The following is an 8,062-nucleotide window of genomic DNA, read 5'->3' as shown; positions in this document are numbered from 1 at the left end:
AAGAAACAAATGTATATGTTTATGTTTTTGTTATGCACAATGTAAAATAACACACAACAAGGTATCTAGATATAAAAGTAATGAAAATTGCAAAATAAAAGCAATAACAGTAGTACAAAACACGAGTGTTATCAGTATTTAAAGGAGCGGAGCACCAAGTGAACAGTGCACGACTAGGTGGGTCCAAAAACCCATCATAACCAAGCCATATCGCACAGAAGTGACTACCCTGATTAGTCGTAGCACCATTTGACAAGCGGAATATTTTGATTTCAAATAAACGGAGTGCTCTTCACGAACCCTATCTTTCTACCAAAGAAGGTGTTGGCATACTAGGGTGCACTGTAATACCAGAAAACAATGAAGGGAAAGGGTCAAGCAGGTGACCTCTCTCTTCAAGAGTGAGGATGGTGACCTTTGAACTCACAGATTGCAGGTTCATCCAGGGAAGATGGTGTCCTCTGAAGTGAGTTAAGGATTCTCCCTACGGTAGGTTGGTGGCCTCTGCCTCAAGGAGCAGCATGTCTCTGAATATGGAATCAAACTCAAGGGCAGTCATTACTTTGATGAGTAAGTGGGGCCTCTGGATTCAAGGGAAGTCAGATCTGATGACTGGGGCCAATGGATTCAAGGATGGTCAGCTCTTTGATGTCTTGATTCTGGCCTCTGTATTCTTTGGACGGAGATTCCCTTACAAGCAGAGATGTGTGACAGTGTATCAATTTTTCTTCACAGAATTTGTTAAATTCCATAAACATTGTCTGGTATTACACACAATAACAGTGTCAGAAGGAAATGTTTTTTCCGAGTTCTTGCATGACATTGTTTAAGCAAACGCACCCCTCATGTGAAAACAACTCTCCAAATAAAACAGGAGACTAGCACTAACACAAATTGTCTTTCTGCAAGACCCTTTCATTGTAAACCTCTCTTCCTCAGATATATTGTGAGACGTCTTCAGCAAGTTGCACTCTGCTTAAAAAATGTTACATTAATTTGTAAATCGTTTAGTTTACAAAACTTCTTGAACCTATTAAGTGCAGTTTGCAGCCCCCTATGTGTTTTTGAGAGGAGTAAAGTATCGTCAGCAAATATAAGCATCGGAAACTTGGTTCCACCTAATGAGGGAGCGTCAGTGGGGGTGTTGGCAAAGAACTTCACCACCTGGTCAATGAACAATAGAAAAAGAGTAGGAGCCAAAACGCATCCCTGACGGACACCTCGCGTTACAGGAAAACTAGCCGTCACTTGCCCTTGGCCTCCCCACCTCACCCGGGCAAAGTTGTCCTCGTGCAATTTAACCACAAGGTCTAGGAGTTCGGGCGGTAAGGGCAGATTTCTCAGGACGTCCCACAGTTTTGCCCTAGGCACAAGATCAAAGGCCGACTTAAGGTCCACAAAGGCGGCATAGATGGACCCACCGCCTAATAGCACCACCTTCCAGTATATCAGGGTGAATCTGAAAACCTGGTCGATGGTGTTGGTGCCTGATCTAAAGCCAGCCTGTAATGGGGAGAGAATGCTATCCATCTCCATCCACCCCTGGATTCTAGCAAGAACCATCCTAGCGACTATTTTTTGTAGGGAGTCGATTAAGCTTATGGGCCGGTAGTTTCCCGGGACCGAACGGTCCCCTTTTTTGAAAATTGGAAGAATTTCCGCCCCTTTCCAGGACTCTGGAATCCTTGCCCCCTTTGCGATGGCATTGGCAAGCAAAGTTATATAGGGAACCCATAATTGGAGATTTGTTTTAAATCGGTCAGCAGGGATAGAATCCATCCCTGGGGCTTTCCCCGATTGTACTGAACTGAGTGCAAACTCGGTATCAGAGGTTGTAAAAACTAGCGTATGACTAGGGACAGCGAGCGGGGATGCACACAGTACTTGACCAATTTGGGGTTCTAAGTCCGGATCCTTAAACTGGCTGGAATAAAAGTCCACCCATACATCAGCTGGGACGTGATTTACAGGAATTTGGGAATCCGGATTCCTACCCCATTTTACAATTTCCCAGAACTTTACTTGATTAGATGATTGGCAAGCCTCGAAGAGATCGGACCAATGACGCTCGTTCCATTCTCTCTTCGCGACCCACTGTACCTTTTTATACGTGTGGCGGGCCAATTTAATTTCGCTAGAGACCCTGGATTTAATGGCTTTTATTAGGCTGCTATGTGCCACCCTACAGTTCTTATTGTACCATTTTTTCTGAGCACCCAATGCCTTCACATTCCCACGTTTTAGCGACAGAGTTAAAAGGGCTTTGAGTTTAGTGAAGCACTGGTCGTGAAGATCACTAATCTGAGGAACAGCATCCATGGTGGGCGATAGATTTAAAATGGCACTCAATGTCATCGAGATTCCTTTGCTATGCCATCTAACAAAGTGTGGTCTTCCACAACCCTACACCATTTAACCCTTCTTCTATCATTGGACAGGACGGCCTCTGCCGTTAAGCAGGATGTTGTTAGGGGCCTACCAGGGCCACCTGAAAGCTGCAGACTTAAAGACAATGGGTTATGGTCACTCTCCGGATGGACCACAACTTCCATATCGTCCACGAGTGACCAATATTCCATTTTGACCAAAATATAATCTATTCAGCTTTTGCTGATCCCATTGTCAAAAGTGGGTTTGCTAGCCTTATCCTAGGCTGTTCGCCCATTTGCCGCTCTCAGGCCCCACTCCAAACACAGCCCTAACCAATGGAGAGCAGCCTCGGTGGCCTTTTTACGATTGATCAAAGATAGAGACGGAATATTCCATACTGCATCTTCCTCAGCCCCCAAATCCTCCCCCTCACTAAACAGGGGTTCCAAGGTACAATTGAGGTCCCCTGCTATAAGGATTAATTTGTCTCTTCCTATCTGCTCAAGATAAGAGTCCAAAGCATCCAAAATGACCGGACAGCGCCCTCCTGGACGACCTTGAGCATAAATATTGATAACTACAATGTCCTGCAGGTTAGCCTTACTAAGCTTAATTCCCAGGAGATCAGGGTTAACCACTGCAATTTCAATTGGTCTATACCCAATAGACTGCCTAACCCAGATTATTAGGCCCCCTGAGGCTCTGCCTTTTGGACCCCTGATTGCTGGCTTATAAAAGTTTAAAAACCCTACCCGATATATAGGATCAGGAGCCCAACTCTCTTGGAGGATTACAGTATCAAAGGTATCAATAAAATCAGCCCAATCCTCCGAACCTATTCGTCCCTTTAACCCTGCAATGTTCCATGAAACAACTTTGAGCGGCTCAACCTGACTAAGGGGTGTGGCTTGATCCAAATCACACAGCTCCTCCCCAGTAATACTAACCATGCATGGTTGAGGGCTGGATGACAGGTTTACATCTGTACTGGTCTCAACAACCCTCTCCACAGCCTTCTCCATATGTCCTCCCGCATAACTCAAACTTATATTACAAACTCCATTATTGCCATTTACATGGTTTCTCAAATGACACCCTCTACTAGATGCGGGGTACAGTCAATCAATGCCCTCCAGGCCAGAGAGGGAATCAAAATGGTTAAACAGTTGTGGATAAAAAGGAGAATAAGGGATCCTATCCATCTGGGATCTACCACCGGGTCTTCTAGGCATCAGGGGGTTGGAAAAGGCCGCACCATATCTTTTAGGGTAAAAATAACCCAAACCCAAGGACTGCACATCCCCCATCCTCCCAAACCTTGCCTCCCTGCATATGTAGTCAACCACCCAGGGATCCCTGAAGTTTATAATGATGCAATCCCCTTCTAGGTCCTTCTCACATTGACCCACCCAATCCACTCTTTTGACATTCAGTATCTCGGTTGAGGAGGAGGGTGGGAGGGGTCGGTTTTTGCTTAACCAAAAAACAACTTTGTTTTTGAGGTCACCATGAGATTCTGTTTGGCCCTCCCTAATGTATGAAACACCCGTTAGGACGATTGTGTATGGAGTTGCATTGATAGGTAGATCAGTACGAGGGGAACCCCGTTTTTTGCCAGTTTTACAATTTGCACTCCCAACTACTCTGGAACTTGCTTTGGGTTGAATGGGTGGTTTAGGACCACATTTCACAGAATTCTGTGCCGAAGTAACAGCAGTAGACTTAGAAGTACTTGGCTGGGGAGAGGGATTTGATTTAAAACTGGCCTTCTTGGGTTTCGAAGCATGTACTAATGCGGCCAGAGTGGGCGCAGGGACATCATTTGAAGTGCTGCCCCTGGGACATGTGCCGTCGGGATTATTTAAGACGGCCCGGGCAGAGGTGGGCTTAGCAATTACTAACTGGGACTGGTTACTTTGAGTAGCTCCTCCCTGGGGTTTAGGAATACTAGAGGAGATGGAGTTAGACGGTGCAGCTTGGACATTAACCAGCTTTTTTAACATACAGGTGTTTGTATTGACAAGATTCTCAAGCACATCTAATTTTGAGTTCATAAGTCTGGTTCTTTCAAGTACAGGCAGCAAGAGAGTTTTAATTAATACTTCCATCTTTGCTATGAGGCCATCGTCACCACTATTGCTCGCAGGGCAGGAGTTTGGCAACCCAGATGCAACTTGGGAAGGAAGCCCGTGGAGAGGTGTGGCTCACTGGTTAGAGGCGGCAGACCCGAGTGCAGAGAACGGCCCGGGACCAGGGTTCGATTCCCGACGCGGCAGGGTCTTGGACCAGGATCAGCGGACTGATAATTCTCGCATCGGTGCCTACTCCGACCAGGGAGCACACTCGGCAACTCTGGGCATTAGCTTGCCTCATCTCCACAACGGCCCCACACAAACGCCGGGGATGCCTGGTTTCACCTTGGAGACCCCCAGGAGGGACTATCTCACAGGGAAAGCCAGGACGGGTTCCCCAGCGGTCTATAGCGCTACGAGGCCTCCGGGTAGCAGTGCGCTTTATAAGACACAACAATTTACAACAATTTACAATTTACAACACTAGAAAGGCTGTGAGCCAGGCTGTGAGCCAGTAATAGCCTCGGGGTTAGAGGTTAATTGTGATGTGTAAGCTATTTTGGATACTTTTGAAACACCTCCCCTCTGCCGACCCGTGTTTCTCTTCCTCTTGCAGGGATGGTTCCTTGGGGAATCCTCTTCTGGGGATAAATCTAATTGGGATTGACTTAATAAGAGCATACTTCCCCCCACCCCGCTACCAGATGAATCACTGGAGTTTAAGTCACTGCAACTTGATACCAAAGGAACTCCCACTGCATCACGGTGAACATCCACCAATACAGGAACCAAGGAATGGTTAGTACCTGTTAGTAATACTTCAGGACTAGACACTGCGGCAATAGGGCCTAACGAGGAACGTTTCTCACTGACAAGATCTAGTGAGAGCCGTTTCTCTGCAAAAGCTATTTCCTTCTCCAAAATTCCAGTAGCTTTAATGAGGAAGGCATCCAGGGGACCAGAAACAACCCCCTTTGAGGTTTGCAACTGCGCAATTCGTTCCTTTCCGGAACGTAGAGGCATGGTTAATGCAACCTAGCAACAAAAGTGGAGAAGGGGAAGGGGAGAATCTATAATGAACCAGGGGAGAATCGCAATTTCTCGTAAGTTAAACAGTGAGGCCAGTAGATACAAACAAACCAAGGGGTATGGCCCAACCCAACCTTGCCCGACCACGGACGGCCACAGACGGCCCCGCCCTTGTCCCGGGCTTCTCTCGCGTGCTCCCGCGCAGCGGCAGTAAGTTCTACTAATATTGGATATGAGCCGCCCAGGGGGCGGGGCTAGCAGGGAGAGTGGGCCAGGTGTAGCGAGTTGGCCAGGCAGGGACTCCTGGTAGATGGAGTCCCCGCTATATCGCTCGCAGCCCTGCTACAGTGCCCCTAGGTTCCCCAGTTGCCGTAAGCCTTCACTTAGTCCGCAAGACCCCCGCAGTCCTCCTTCACGATACGGGACCCGTGAAGCGGGTCCAGCGAGTTGTTAGCTGTGTAGGCAAAGAGGAGCAGCCCAGCGGGAGGATCCAGGAAGTGTAAAACCACACAGGGCAAAGTCACGATGCAAGAGTCTCACAGAGACAGCGGGCAGGAAAGTTTTAATGGTGATCTGTGCGCAGGGGGCGGGGCTAGCAGGGAGAGTGGGCCAGGTGTAGCGAGTTGGCCAGGCAGGGACTCCTGGTAGATGGAGTCCCCGCTATATCGCTCGCAGCCCTGCTACAGTGCCCCTAGGTTCCCCAGTTGCCGTAAGCCTCCACTTAGTCCGCAAGACCCCCGCAGTCCTCCTTCACGATGCGGGACCCACGAAGCGGGTCCGGTGAGTTGTTAGCTGTGTAGGCAAAGAGGAGCAGCCCAGCGGGAGGATCCAGGAAGTGTAAAACCACACAGGGCAAAGTCAAGATGCAAGATTCCCCAGAGCAGTTTCTAGCCATGTTATCCAATGGTAGGTGGATAACATGGCTAAGTAATGCATGAATATCGCGGACGTTTCAGCGATATTCATGCATTTCGGCCGATTTTTATCGCTTAGGAGATAAACCTTGATAACAGCAAGGTTTCTAAGCGATAAAAGTAGGCGAAGCACGGGGATAAAATTATAGCCGCTAAACAAGCTTAGCGATAATTATCGCTTATGCTTGGTAATATGCCCCAGTATTATTTACTATTCCAACTCCAGCCTACGTACAGTAGGGAAGGTGTTGGAATAGTAAATCACACTATTTCTTAGTCTAGGGCGCCCTCCAGTGCTAGTCGTGGTAATGACTTGCGTTGTTAAAACAGCGATGTGAATGTACTGGGGTGTACTGGGGTGTTTTGACGGCGTTGTTAAGTCGTTTTCCCCTGGTCACTGGCTAGTGACCCAGACTCTGTCCCCTCTGGTTTCAGGTTCTTCAGATCTCTGATCCACCCTTGGATCCCTCCGGACACTTTCCACTTGGACTCCAGCAGCACTTTGCAGCAGCTCTCCATTGAAATCGACTACGAAACCCGGCACGAAAAGACACCAATGCACCCGAACTCCCTGAGTGAGGTAACTCGAGTACTCCGGTGCTCCCGTGGGTGTTGTCTCTAGAACCTCCTAGTTCTAAGGGGGTTTTCTCCAAGGCCTCTTCTAAGTATCCTTTATCTGTAATTTTCCAACCACGACTTTCTCCATAGAAGTTAAAAGTCATTCGTGGCTGTGTTTAGAGACTGCATGCGTCCCCTGTGGGTCCCCTGTGTCACTACCTTGGGTGGTTCCTGGTGGCCCCAGCAGTTCTTCAGGCTCTAGGCCTGTGCTCTATGTAAGTCATGGTACTTATACCACTTTCTTAATATATGGTTGTGTATGCCCCTGGGGCTCAACGTGTATTGTGCTAATTTACTGTGTGCTAAATAGGTTTACCGTATGAACTTTTGCCACTAGCCTCATAAAGAGACTAGTGGGATGTGTTTAGAATAAATACATATATTTTATATATATACATGGTGTGGTTCTACTTTCATTTGGTCATTCACGAGATTATAGACTGGTAAAACAAGATGCTTTACATTCCTCCAAGACTTAGGCTGAATGCTGCTCTCCACAGTTACCACTAGGATAGCTTTCTATATAGGTTGTCTTTAAACCTACCATCAATAAGGGTGGTTTGGACTGGTGCAAGGTGCCCACTAGAATAGTGGACAGCATATGCCAGGACAACTTCTCACAGCTGCAAACAGTTCTTTTGAGGAGTTCGCGTCTGCCTCAATTTCGTTGGGGGAGCAGGCCAATTTCTTCTTGCGAATCAGCATCTTATATCTAGATAGATATATCCTATATTTGACCTTTTCTGAGTCACAGTATCTCAATCTCTCCATCTTTTTTCTTGTCTCATGCAGACCTGTTTAAGGGCCCTTATGTCGTCAGAGATGATCTCATTTGATCTTGGTCCTTTTCACAGGTGCCAAGATGGTGCTGGCCAAGTCTGGCTAGATTGTCTTTGATCTTATTGGAGACAATTACATGACCTTCATGATTATGCTAATCTAGATCCCACCATAAGCACAATATGGCCGTTTAAGAAAATATCATACGACCCAGGTGGGACTCGAACCCACAATCCCCAGCTTCGGAGGCTGATGCCTTATCCATTAGGCCACTGGGCC

At 47.4% G+C, this 8,062-nt stretch overlaps 1 non-coding gene across 1 annotated transcript; it reads right to left on the bottom strand.

Annotated features, from left to right (window-relative positions):
• Window positions 1-7,989: 7,989 nt before the first annotated feature.
• On the bottom strand, window positions 7,990-8,062 carry TRNAR-CCG (transfer RNA arginine (anticodon CCG)). The gene has a single exon. It is a non-coding gene; the product is annotated as a tRNA-Arg (tRNA).

The sequence above is a fragment of the Lissotriton vulgaris genome, chromosome 5 (assembly GCF_964263255.1).
Source record: "Lissotriton vulgaris chromosome 5, aLisVul1.2, whole genome shotgun sequence".
NCBI lineage: Eukaryota > Metazoa > Chordata > Amphibia > Caudata > Salamandridae > Lissotriton > Lissotriton vulgaris.
This window is presented reverse-complemented; position numbering and strand designations above follow the sequence as displayed.